At 48.6% G+C, this 12,921-nt stretch overlaps 1 protein-coding gene across 3 annotated transcripts in view; it reads left to right on the top strand.

Moving 5' to 3' along the window:
- LOC136835229 (uncharacterized) overlaps positions 1–12,921 on the top strand; it is a 95,605-nt gene that overhangs the window by 23,806 nt on the left and 58,878 nt on the right. The window lies entirely within an intron of this gene.

Here is a 12,921-nt window from a genome sequence, read left to right as displayed (position 1 = left end):
GTCTTCTTCGGGTTCAGGTTTGGTTGGGGTTTCTAATGTTTCAGCTTCTCCTTTAGATCCATCTTCGGTTTTATTTCCTGCTTCATGCTCTTTGCAACAGAAGGTTTCTAAATCCATGGAGGGTCGTTCAGATTTGGTTTCTGGTTTGTCTGGTTTTGAAATTTTATGTAAGTAACTTACCCAGTAATTACATAGCTACTAGTTTCTTTTAATCAGCAGCTTAAAATTTTGAAATTGCAGGTCACGCTAATTTGTTTTGGTTATGGTGACGTGCCCCGCCCACTTTTGGGTGTAAGAGAAGGTATAACATAGCAAAGAGCTTCAATTTGTTTCTGCCGGCTTTGGTGAAGGACTGTGGTTGGCAGCAGCTTGAATTTTGAAATTTATACTTTGCTGCTTGTTTGCTCTATCTTTGATTGGTGAAGTATTATTTTCGTAGCCTTTCGGCATAATTAAGATGGTGTTAGGCGAGTTTTGGTAGTATTAGGTATTGTTCAGTGGATATTCGTTGTGAGGAGTGTAGCGACTGGGATTTAAAGAAGTGGAAGACTTTAGGTTCACATCTTAAAAAACTAGCTAGAGATAGGAAGAGGAAAACTATTGCCTGGGAATCTAGTAAAGCTTTAGCTAGTCAGGATTCACCCTCCAAGTCAGATGCAATTGCACCCGCAATTTCTTCCAATCTCATTCCATCTCCTCCACCTGTGTAACCCTCTCCTTTACCTGGCTCTCACGTTTCTGACCCCAACACCATCGCCAGTCTGGAGTCAAAAATCGACACTCGCTCTGAATTGATTGTGCAATAGATCACTGAATTAGCGTCATCGGTGAAAGTGCTTATGGATAAAAGTGAGTCAGAGCGCCCAGTGCAAGTGCAGTGATAGTGAAGGAGGTGGCTGTTCTGCCCGCCGATTCTCCTAGGCCAAGGTCCCTGACATACTCCCCAGCACCTGGGAGGAGTCAAACTGGCAGCCTAAGGGAGGTCGGTGGGGTCTGCCCCCTGAGCAGTTGCCCCCGCGGTTCAGTCTGTTGATGAATCCCAGACTGCAACCAAAGGACATGGGGAAGGCCTTCAAGTGAGTGCTCACTGTATGTCCTCCAGCTCCGAAGATGTTAGTCCCAGGCGCTCACGGTGCTGTGTGGACAAGTCACACCCGCTGAAAAGGCGTGCAGTGGAGTTTGAGGTTTCTCCCCTGTTCCTTGTAAGAAGGGCAAGGATTCAGTGCGCCCATCGTGTAGTCACTGGGATACCCTGGAAGAATTCTCTTCTGCTTCTTCTGATGACGGTTGTAAATTGGCGCCTGAGCGCCTTGTGGCGCAGAGACGTTCGTCGTTGAATAAAGGAGCTACTGCATCAGGAGTTGCGCACCCAGCACCATCTCTACAGTCAGCACTAGCAACTAATGTCGACACGCCCAAACTCCCATTTGCGGTTGAGCGTCCACTGGCGCCCATTCACCAGCAAGTTTCGCCACTGGCCCCCGTCTCCACAGCGGCCCCCGAGCGCCCATTGGCGCCCACTCCTCCACCGCTTCTTAGTAGTGTCGTCTCGGACATTGTTCCTCCTCCAGTTGACCTGATTCAGAGCAAACTGGATAATATTCTCAGTGTGCTTCAGAGGGCTCCTCCTACAGCTCAGACGACAGAGGACTTACCACTTTCTCCTGTCTCTTCTGAGGAAGAGGTTGTTCCAGAGCAAGATTTTCCTTTTTTGGCGTACTCTGCACTGTTAAGGTTCCTGCTAGCGACTTATCCAAGCTTCTTTTAGCCAGCTACTCCCTCCGTTCCTGCTTTGACTTTCTTTATGGTTCTTCAAAATTACCTAAATTGGTTCTTTCCTCTTCAGCAAAGAAGGCACTGGATGAAGTAAGAGGGTGGTTTTCAGAGAAGAGGGAACAAGGCAAAGCAGTTTTTTGTTTCCCACCTTCCAAGTTATCTAGATCGAGCTACAGGTTTTATATGACCAGAGAAGGTCCTTCCCTGGGAGTCTCTGCCTCCTCTCAGGGAGACTTCTCTGGCCTTATCGACTCGGCTAGGGGATCAGCATTCTCCTCAGCCGAACTTATGTTTTCAGCCTTGGAACTTGCACACCTTCTCAAGAATATTTTTAAGGTGTTTGAAGTGATGAACTTCCTAGACTGGGTGGTGGGCGCTCTGGCGCACAAACTTAGGGAGTGCTCCTTGTTACCTCAAGAAATCTCGTAGGATCTCTTAGGAGTACTTTCCTGTATTGACAGGGCATTCGCGATAGTACACAGGAGTTAGCTAGTCTGTACGCCATGGGAGTACTTAAGAAAAGAGAGCTTTGGTGTTCTTTTACGTCAAAAGGCGTCACTCCGTCTCAGAGATTGGCCTTCCTATTTTCCCCCTTAGACAAGACGTATCTTTTTCCACAGGCTATAGTTTTGGACATCGCCTCTGACCTACAGAAGAAGAACACTCAGGACCCGCTCTTCCAATCTACAAGACACCCCAAGGATTCTTCAACTCTTCCTCCCAGATCGTCGTCTCCGCTGCAACCTTCTCCCTTTCGGGGCTCCCGTTCTAGATCTCAAACTAGATCAAGATCATATACCCATTTCCCACAGCATTCCATCAAGAAGTCCGCCTCCAAGTCTTACTCCAAGAAATGAAACCATAGTCCTCCGTACTCAGGTAGGAGCACGGCTCCTCTGCTTACGGGAACGGTGGGAACAAAAGGGCGCAGAATCTTGGATAATGTCTGTCCTGAAGAAGGGCTACACTATCCCCTTTTTAATAAACCTCCTCTAATCTGCAAGCCTGTCGAATTGACAGCTTACTCTCCAGGCTCAGAGAGATTTGCTGCTCTCTTGTTAGAGGTGGAGTCCCTTGTTCAGAAAGAGGCTATAGAGGTAGTAGAGGACATTCATTCTCCGGGATTCTACAACCGTCGGTTTTTAGTGCCCAAGTTATTGGGGGGTGGAGACCTGTTTTGGACGTAAGTGCTCTAAATGTCTTTGTCAAAAAGACAACATTCAAGATGGAAACAAACCAATCGGTCCTTGCATCCATTCGCCAGGGAGAATGGATGGCGTCCATCGACATGCAGTGCATCCGAATTCGAGAAAGTACCTCAGGTTTGTGTTTCAGAACAAGGTGTTCCAATTTCGGGCTCTGTGCTTCGGTCTTTCGACGGCACCACAAGTGTTTACCAGGGTATTGGCTCCCCTAGCGAAATGGCTTCATTTGAAGGGGATAAAGATCTCCCTGTATCTAGACGATTAGCTACTTTGTTCCTACCCAGAAGCTCAGTGTACGGAGGACATTCACATGACTCTTCTCTTGGCCCAAGAATTGGGCCTTCTCATCAATCGGGACAAGTCTCTCCTGCACCTTCTCAGGAGATTCCTTATTTAGGAATGACAATCAACTCTCGGGATTTTCAGGTTTTTCCAGTCCCAAAGAGAATAGAAAAATGTCCCTGGACAGTAGAAGAATTTTTGGATCTAAACTTTTGCTTGGCCAATCAGTGGATGAGTCTTCTAGGCAACACCCTCTCATCTATGGAAAACAATTCATCACTCTGGGAAGAGTTCACCTGAGACCTCTCCAATTCTTCCTCAGAGCCAGCTGGAACAGGAAAAAGTTTCCGGACTCGTTTGTGTTCCCTATAACGGTAGAAATCAAGAAGGACCTTCGTTGGTGGAAGGGAAAGCTCTTCAACCTCTGAACCCCAGTCTAGAGTTCTTTTCAGGCGTGCCGAACCTAGGTTGGGGAGCTCTTTTGGGGTTGAAAGAAGTGTCAGGGACCTGGTCTCAGGAACAGGAACAGCAAAACTGGCACACCAGTGTAAAAGAGTTACAGGCGATATTTCTGGGCCTACAATGCTTCATTGGGCAGCTTGGCAGCAGTGCGGAGCAGAGACCTGGGTAGTGGATGTCCTCCAGGAGGGATATTCCCTACCTTTCATGTCCCTGCCTCTCCTCACCGACACTCCAGTCCATTTTCCTTCCTACCTCCAAGACCCCCTGAAGAAACAAGCACTTCTTCAGGAGGTCAGAACAATGTTGAGCAAGGGCACCATCGAAGTCGTTGAGGATCGATCCCCGGGCTTCTACAGCAGAATCTTCCTCGTGGAGAAAACCTCTGGCGGCTGGAGACCAGTGATCGACCTCTCTCCCCTGAACCGTTTCGTTCGTCAGACACGGTTCATGATGTAGATGGTGCGTATGGTACTGTCTGCAGTGAGGGAGAATGATTTCATGCTGACGGTCGACTTGATGGACGCATACTTCCAAGTACCGGTCCATATGTCGTCTCGTTGGTACCTTCGCTTTGCCCTTGACAGGGTGGTTTACCAGTTCAAAGTTCTCTGTTTCGGTCTGTCAACCACTCCACATGTGTTCACGAGGGTATTTGCCCTCATTTCGGTTTGGGCCCATTCGCGCGGGATACGTCTTCTGAGGTATCTTGACGATTGGTTAGTCCTGGCAAACTCCCGCTTGCAATTGCTACAGGACAGGGATCGTCTCCTCGAATTATGTCACGAACTGGGAGTCGCGATCAACTTTCGGAAATCTGATCTAATTCCCAAGCAGAAAGTTCAATACCTGGGCATGCTGATCAACAGAACAGCAAGCAGAGTCTTCCCCTCGCAGGCTTGAATCAGCATGTTCAGGAAGGATGCAAATCAGCTCCTATCACAACAGACCAACCAGCTCAACAGTGGCAGGTTGTGATCGGCCACCTGTCGTCGTTGGAGAAACTCATTCTGCACGGGAGACTCCACATTTGATCCCTCCAGTGGAGGCTGAGGGATTTCTGGGATCAGTCCCGGGAGCCCCAGTTGGTTCTCGTCCCCATCTCGCAGGAGGTGAGGGACGATCTCACCTGGTGGGTGGACGACAGGAACCTGTGCATAGGGACACCTCTGTCCTCTCGCCCCCTGGACTTGCTTCTTTTCTCAGACGCATCGAAGGAGGGCTGGGGGGCTCACCTGGAAGGGTTGCTGACGGCAGACATGTGGGACCATCACAAACGGCACCTTCACATCAACATCCTGGAGATGAAAGCAGCGTTCTTGGGTCTCCAGTGCTTCCAGGATCGTTTGATGGGACACTCGGTAGCGTTGATCAGCGACAACACAACCGTAGTGGCATACATCAACAAGCAAGGGGGTCTTGTCTCTTGAGCCCTTCACGAGTTGATGTTGCAGGTGCATCAATGGGCAGTCGCCCACTTGGTGGTCCTGTCGGCCAGGTACATTCCGGGCAAGAGGAACGTCCTGGCGGACACGCTCAGCCATCGGAATCAGATAGTGAGGTCCGAGTGGTCTCTCCTTCAGACCGTAGCGGACACATTCTTCAATCTGTGGGGGCGTCTGGTAGTTGACCTTTTCGCCACCCGGTCCAACAGAAAGCTTCCGACCTTCTTCTCTGTCATACTGGACCCATGGGCAGCCGCGGAGGGTGCATTCCAACACTTGTGGGACAACCTTGAAGTGTATGCCTTTCCTCCATTCTGTCTCTTTCATCCAGTTCTCAGTCGGGTGCTGGGATCGACGAACCTTCAAATGATCCTAGTAGCCCCCAAGCTTCCGGAAGCCGCTTGGTATCCAGACATGTTGGCTCTGCTCTCAGACATTCCAAGGAAACTCCCCCTTTGGCACAATCTGCTTCGTCACCCTCACGTAGAATGGTACCACCACGCCGTGGCTTCCCTGCCGCTTCTCACCTAGAGGTTATCCACCATTTCTTGCGAGCAAGAGGTTTTTCTCGCTGAGCAGCGACAGAGATGGCGGGATACCTCAGGAAGTCCTCCGCAGCGGTGTACCAGGGTAATGGGCCGTCTTCTGTGGTTGGTGTTGTACACAGGGTTATTCTCCTGTCGGAGCCACTCTTCAACAGGTAGCGGATTTCCTCGTCTTTCTTCATCAGGAAAAGCGGTTATCGGTTTCAGCTGTGAAACGATACAGGGCAGCTTTAGCCTTGGTCCTGAAGCTGAAAGGCATCGATATTTCATCATCCCTGGAAATATCCTTGCTGATGAAGAGCTTTGAACGGTCTTGCCCACCCAGGGAGCTCAGGCCCCCCGAGTGGGACGTGTCTCTCGTATTGCGGAGCCTTACTCGCGCCCCTTATGAGCCACTACGAGAAGCCACAGACAGGGATCTGACCCTCAAGGCCGTCTTCCTTTTAGCCCTGGCTTCGGCGAAGAGGATTAGCGAATTGCAGGGACTTTCCTTTGCAGTCAAACACTCGAGGGGTTGGGGATCGGTAACGCTCAAATTTGTCCCAGAATTTGTGGCGAAAACTCAAAACCCAACGGTCCCTGACGTTCGGTTTGAGTCTATTACGCTCCCATCCCTTAGTGACTTTGTAAATATTGACCCTGACAAGTTACGGCTCTGTCCTGTATGGGCGCTACGGCGCTATCTGAAGAGAACACGGCATCTCAGGCCTGAGTGTTGGCGGCACTTTGTTAGCACTGGACCCCCAAGAAAGAAGTGTCTAAGAACACGATCTCTTTCTGGCTTCATGAGGTTATCAAAAAGGCATATGCGGCGGCTGCCCCCGTGCTCACGAAATCAGGAGGATTGTGCCCTCTCTAGCATTCCGGAAGAACCTGTAGGTCCAGCAGGTACAGTACAGTACTAAGGGCGGGGGTGTGGTCACGCCAGACCACATTCACCTCTTTTTACCTAAGAGATGTTACCCATCGGCCCTTGGACACTTTTTCCTTGGGTCCGGTGGTGGCTGCTCAACAAGTTGTGTAACTACCCAGCTCCCGTAGGGACAGAGTTGCGGCTCGTCTGTTGTATGCGAGTGAGTGGGCATGAAGGGTTAGTGACTGGCTCCCCCTTCCTCCCCTATCATCCTACCCTTCTTCCCTCGGGCGGAGAGTTAGGCCATACAAAGCTGAACCAGACGTCTGACGCAGGTGAGTTTCATTACTTGAGTGTCCTGTCTTTGTTACCTTTCAGGTATTCATTGGATGTAATGTCCCCCCTTTCCCCTGCAACCCATTCCTTATGTTGGTCCTTAGTCCCCGACGTATCCCACTCACCTCTAAGTGTGAGTGGGAAGGGTTCTCCCTGGCTTACTCCTTGCTGTTTTATCGCTTACTACTGTAACCTGGCCACAGCAAGGACAGTCTAGTAGACTGGCTGGGAGCACGACGGTTCTCAGAACGGTGCTCTCAGTCCAGTGGCCATGTCCTCTTGGCTCTTACCCCAGGTGTACATGAGGTGTGTTGAATTCCCAGTCATTCAGACCTCCACTCAGATTCCTCCCACCGAATCTTGAGTCCCCATATGTAAAGGATGGGGGTTTGTATTTGTGTAGGAACAAATCGCATTTTTTAAGGTAAAATGCATTTTTCCTAACATACAAACCCGAGGTCTTTTACTCAGGTTACCCACCTCAGCCGCCCCACAATCTGCCCTAGACCAGAAAGCGAAGTGATTTGTGAATCTGGGTGGTTAGCACTGTAGATTACCCACAGTTGCCAACCACATGCCCAGCTGGTAGTGATACCAACTAATGCCTTGTAAGTCTTTTGTGGCCTATGTTCAGCTATGCCAAAAGTATCCCCACATGTAAAGGACCTCGGGTTTGTATGGTAGGAAAAATGCATTTTACCTTAAAAAATGCAATTTTTAAGCTGCCAGTTAAAAGAAACTACTGTAATAGCTATGTAATTACTGGGTAAGTATATATAAAACTTTATTTTATAAAAATGTCATTTTTGGAGAATACTCCATCTTTGAAGGTTCCTTTTCCTTCGGGGGATAAATTTCTTTCGGTGGTGGTAATTCTGGTGATCGGGGTTTTAATGTTGCTGAATATGATGCAGATTTGTTGGGTCTCTCTAAAAGTTATAGATTACTAGTTAGGCAGTGTTTTAATTTTGGTTTCTCCAATATTCATGATCATGTCTTGAAGAATATTTTTGAATTTGCTGATGATGTCTATCAAGATTATCAGGGGGGGAACAGAATCGGTCTATTTTCTTTCTTTGAAATCTATGGCCTCTTCAGCGGCTTCAGAATTTTCCTTTTCCCCAATTTCTTCTAAGCCTTCTTCCATTGCCCTTACCCAATCTTCTTTTTCAGTCCACTCTTCGGAGGGCTCTTCGGGGTCTTTGTTTGCTCATCCTGTTTCTTTGCCTTTAACTCAGCAGAGCAAAGATTTTTCTTTGGTTTAACCCTGTGATGTTAGAGCTTCAGCGGCTTCCTCTCTCTCTTCGGGGTTAAGGGAGGGTGTATCTTTAGCGGATCCGTCTTTATCACCTTTTGCAAATCCTGTAGTTTCTCAGGCATCTGATCTAGATGCTTCTCAGGTGGTTGTGGAGGCGTCAGCAACTCCTTATTTTCATCCTTTACGGGATTCTAACCGTAATCTATCCACTGTGATTCTCGGGGATGCTACGGCAATTAGCGGTTCGCCTGCCCCAGTGTTCAGTGTATCAGTACCAATAGTTTCCTCAGCCTCTCCGTTCTCTAGGATAGATGGTAATTTGCCTTCTTCGGTTACCTTAGGTTCGGTAGCTCGTGGCTTGCCCTTAGAAACTCCTTTGAGTTCTGGACCAGTTGGTATGTTTCCCACCTGTCCAACGTCAGCGGTAGGTGCTCCAGTGGTTACTCCGAGTGTGGCTTCTTCCTTCTTCTCTCCTTCTTCGTCTTCCTTCTTAACATTTCCTGCAGGTTTCTCTGTTCCTCCGTCTAAGGCGTTCAATGTAGGTTCGGGTTTGATTCCGGGTCATCGAGGAGTTTTTCCTCCTTCTTCCTTAACCAGTGTGACTTCAGTTCCGGAATCCTGTCCTCTTGTGGGTTTGATTCATCCAGATTTGCGTGGATCAGGTGTTGCTGCCTCTTCGCTCTCAGGGGTGGGTGTTTGTCACCCAGGTGTGGCCGACCCAGGTGTTGCGTTATTGTCACTGGGCAGTGCGGGGTTTGCGCAACCGACTATGGTTGTTTCGAGTAAGTTCGCGACAGATATGTCAGGTGTCCGTCTTGTGCACCCAGGTGTAATGAGTTCCAGATTTTTGAGTTCGGCGTTTGCTAGTGGTAAGCCTGTCTCTTTTCCTGTTTCGGTTCAGTCGTACCAGTCTGACAAAGAATGTTCCTTTGAAGAAGAGGATCCAGTACCAGATATTAGTTTTTCCTCCAGCTAATGAAAGTGAGTATAAGCGGATGATGGACTTTATCCATTCCCTTTATCCGCAGTCCAAGGCTCCTGAGGAGCCTGCACAACCAAATCAAGCGATGTTCGAATCACTATATGCAACGAAACCGGTAGTCTCTCAAACATCAAAGAATTTGGTCTGGTTTGGCCGAGTCAAGCAGGCATTGAGGGAGGCAGACTCTAGGTTAGCTAATATTATTGGGTCGGGTAAGCAGGATTCAACCTTGCTTCCTATTCGGAAGGGGTTTTACAAGGTAGCGGTTGTCAGGGTTCTAGGGAGGCTTGTATCTTGGAGGACACCTTTTGCAGCCAGTCGGAGGCCTTGCCCCACTCTATGTGGATGTTGTCCGGGTTAATGGGGTTCCTTAAACAGGATGGTCATACTCCCTCCGTTATTGCATTGTTTAGTAACCTCATCACTTCAGTTTCTATGGGGCTGGCTTACCAGGCTAACATTTCTGTGGGCTGTATGACGTTCTTTGGAAAGAAGAGGAGGGATTTCTTTTTGAATCATCTGCCTCCTCATTATTTGGATATTCATAAGAGGGTTCTGTTGAGGGCTCCCTTTGCTCTCAGCAACAGTCTTTTTAGGGAGGAGGATGTCTCTTCCATGGTAAACTTTGTGTCTTCGACATCAGCAGTAGAGTCACAACAGGCTATGATTTGGGTAGCAGCTCAAAGTTCCAGATCTCCTAAAGGGTCCAGAATGTCATCTCCGGCTAAGCGTTCACGTTCAGAGTCTCCCGTAAGATCACCGAAGAAGGTCCGTTTTGCCTCCAAGAGTTCGGCTTCTGCCTTGGTATCGAAAATTCTTCGTTCAAGGAGGTTGCCTTGCTCCCTTCTGGAATATCTGGAAGGAGTGGGGCGCAGAGAGGTGGGTAGTGGAGGTGTTAGGGGATGGGTACAGAGTCCCTTTTCATTCTTGTCCTCCTCTATCCGGCTCCCTGGTTTACCTTCCCAGTTATTCCCCATCCTCCATCAAGGGGATAGCTTTGACGGCAGAGATCCAAGCCCTTTTAGACAAGGGAGCATTAGAGCCCGCTCCCCCTTCTCCAGGTTTTTACAGCCAGATCTTTGTGGCCTCAAAAGCGGGAGGATCTTGGAGACCCATTATAGATCTCTTGGGTCTCAACTGGTTGATAGTCTCAACGAAGTTTCACATGGAAACTTCACAGTTGGTACTGCAGTCAGTTCGGAGAGACGATTGGATGATTTCAGTGGACCTCAAGGATGCGTATCTCCAGGTTCCGATTCATCAGGAATCTTGGAAGTTCCTTTGTTTCTCGGGTCCAGTTGGAACATTCCAGTTCAAAATCCTCTGCTTCGGTCTGACCACAGCACCTCAGGTCTTCACGAGGGTAATGTCTCCTATTTTGGACACAATGCATCGTCAGGGTTTTCAGATGAGGAGATATCTCGATGATTGGTTGGTTCAGGCTTCGTCTGTGGACTGGGTGTTGCAGACAAGGGATTTCCTACCGAACCTGTGTCAGACTTTAGGAATTCGAGTCAATTTAGACAAAAGCTCACTAATGCCAGCGCAAGACTTATTTAGGGATGACGATTCAGACTCGTCTTTTGAGGGCTTTTTCGACAGAAGAGCGGATTCTGGCAATTCTAAGCCAACTGGAAGTATTCCTGTCGAACAGAGCTCAACCAGTGAGCCTGTAGAAAAGCTTGCTTGGTCGAATGACCTCCTTCTTGCTTCTAGTTCCAGGGTCTTGTCTCCAGATGCGTTCTCTGCAGGTGTGTCTCAGGAATTGCTGGGACTTTCGGGAAGAGAACGGGTTCATAGTCTAGGATGATTCTTGCCTGAAGGATCTTCGGTGGTGGTCAGAATAACATCATCTGACCATCGGCGTAAGGTTGGACTCTCCTCTGCCAAACGTTCATCTGTACACAGATGCCTCAGATCGGGGTTGGGGTGCGACCCTGGAGGAATCTAAGGCCCAAGGCCTTTGGAGGGATTGGGATTGAGAGGAGTCCATAAATTTCCTAGCGTTGAGAGCAGTAGAGGAGGCTCTAAGTTGCTCTCAGAGGCAAGTAAGCAACAAGATAGTAGCGCTGTTTTGCGACAAAGTTACAGCGGTGTTGTATCTCAAGAAAGAGGGAAGAACAAAATCGCAAGCATTAAATGACGCAGCACAAAGAGTTCTTTATTGCTGCGAGGACCGCAGAGTTTCTCTCATCCCTCAGTTCATGTCGGTTTTCCTGTCTACTTCTCCCCATGGTGGAGAATGGAGGTCTGCTCCCATTCCTCCATCCTTCTTTCCTCTTTGAAGTATGAGGAAAGAGTTAGGCTAATGCTTGATTGAAGGAACCTTTGAATATGCTTGCATATTCCCCTCACATCATGTGTCTACTTCCAGAGTCACCAATCAAGAAATAGGCACACACTTGTAAGACTTTGTCTTGAAGGTGTGTGTGACCAAGATGATTAGTACCTTCTCATCAACATCCTGGACTCAAGGCAGCCTTTTGGCCTTCCAAGAATTCAGAATGAGTTTTGCGACACTCAGTGGTTTCGTTGAACAACAAAAGCACAGTAGTGGCATTCGTCGACAAATGAAGGAATCGTTTTTTTCTCCTGTTTCATCTGTTGACATTTGCAGGTACTCGAGTGTTCTATAGCGCACTCGACAGGTCAATTAACCAGGTGCATTCCTGGTGGGGATTTATTGGTAGGTGAGCTTGGCCTAGGGTTTGAGTGATCGGGACAGAACGTGCTGTTCACTCTTTTCTTCATGAAGATTCACGAAGAGACTGCTCAACTGAGAGATCCCTACCATCTTTCTGTTGCCTCCCTGCACAACAAAGATGTTGCCTCCCTGCACAACAAAGTCGGTAGTTTTTCTCGCTCCTTCATACCAGACCCAGGGGCTGCTACGGTGAAGCATGCTGTCTTTTTGGGAAAAATCGATATTTACGTTTTTCCCTCCGTCTTTGTCTGTTTTGCTAGGAGTTCACAAGCATTGCTCACCCCGAGTTACAGACAAATGCTGGAAGACTTCGCCTTTTGCCAGACCTGATAGTTCTGCTTCCAAGGCATCGAGAAGAGTTCTGCGTGACCCAACCTCCTATAACAGCTACACAAGAAGGGGCTCTTCAGGCAGTACATCCCTGTGTGTTCAGGACTGGGAGACCTTCTAGCTTTCCTTGCAAGCATAAGCTTTCTTGTCGATTGGCAATGGATATAGCTGGATATCTCTTGAATCCTCTGCGACACTGTCCCAGGGACTGGATCCGTCTTCGCTGGTGGGTGTCGTTGACGGAACTTCTTCTTGGGTCAGAGTTGCTCTTCAAGTCTGGACTTCCTCGTCTTCTCTGCCGAGGGTTGCTTCTCTCCCTTTCATTTGTGAAGAACGTAGGCCCTTGCAACCTAGTCTTCTATCTGAAGTAGCCTTCTTCTCCTCAGTCGAGATTTAGCTACGGATGAAGCTTCTTCGGTCTTGCTGTCTCGGGGAACTGTTCCCTGGGTGGCATGTGACTCTCTTTTAGCGTTCCTGTCCCATGCTCTGCACACACCCTTACGAGAGTCTTCTCTTCGGATAGAGATGTTCCCTCTTAGGACCATCTCTCATCTCGTTCCGACCTTGGCATAGAAGATAGAAGGATAGTTGAAGGGGATCAATACCTTGACTCCTTCTCGGATGTCGTAAGTGGACTCCGAATCCATCGGCATCTGTTGTCAGGTTCGAGTCCTTCTTGTTCCCCTTCTCCTTGGACTTTGTATCGATGATCCAGATCAGTTGTTACTTTGTCCTATTAGGGGGCT

Source organism: Macrobrachium rosenbergii, chromosome 55 (genome assembly GCF_040412425.1).
Source record: "Macrobrachium rosenbergii isolate ZJJX-2024 chromosome 55, ASM4041242v1, whole genome shotgun sequence".
NCBI classification, from domain to species: domain Eukaryota; kingdom Metazoa; phylum Arthropoda; class Malacostraca; order Decapoda; family Palaemonidae; genus Macrobrachium; species Macrobrachium rosenbergii.
The sequence above is the reverse complement of the archived record's forward strand: the minus strand, read 5'-3'. Positions and strand labels throughout refer to the sequence as shown.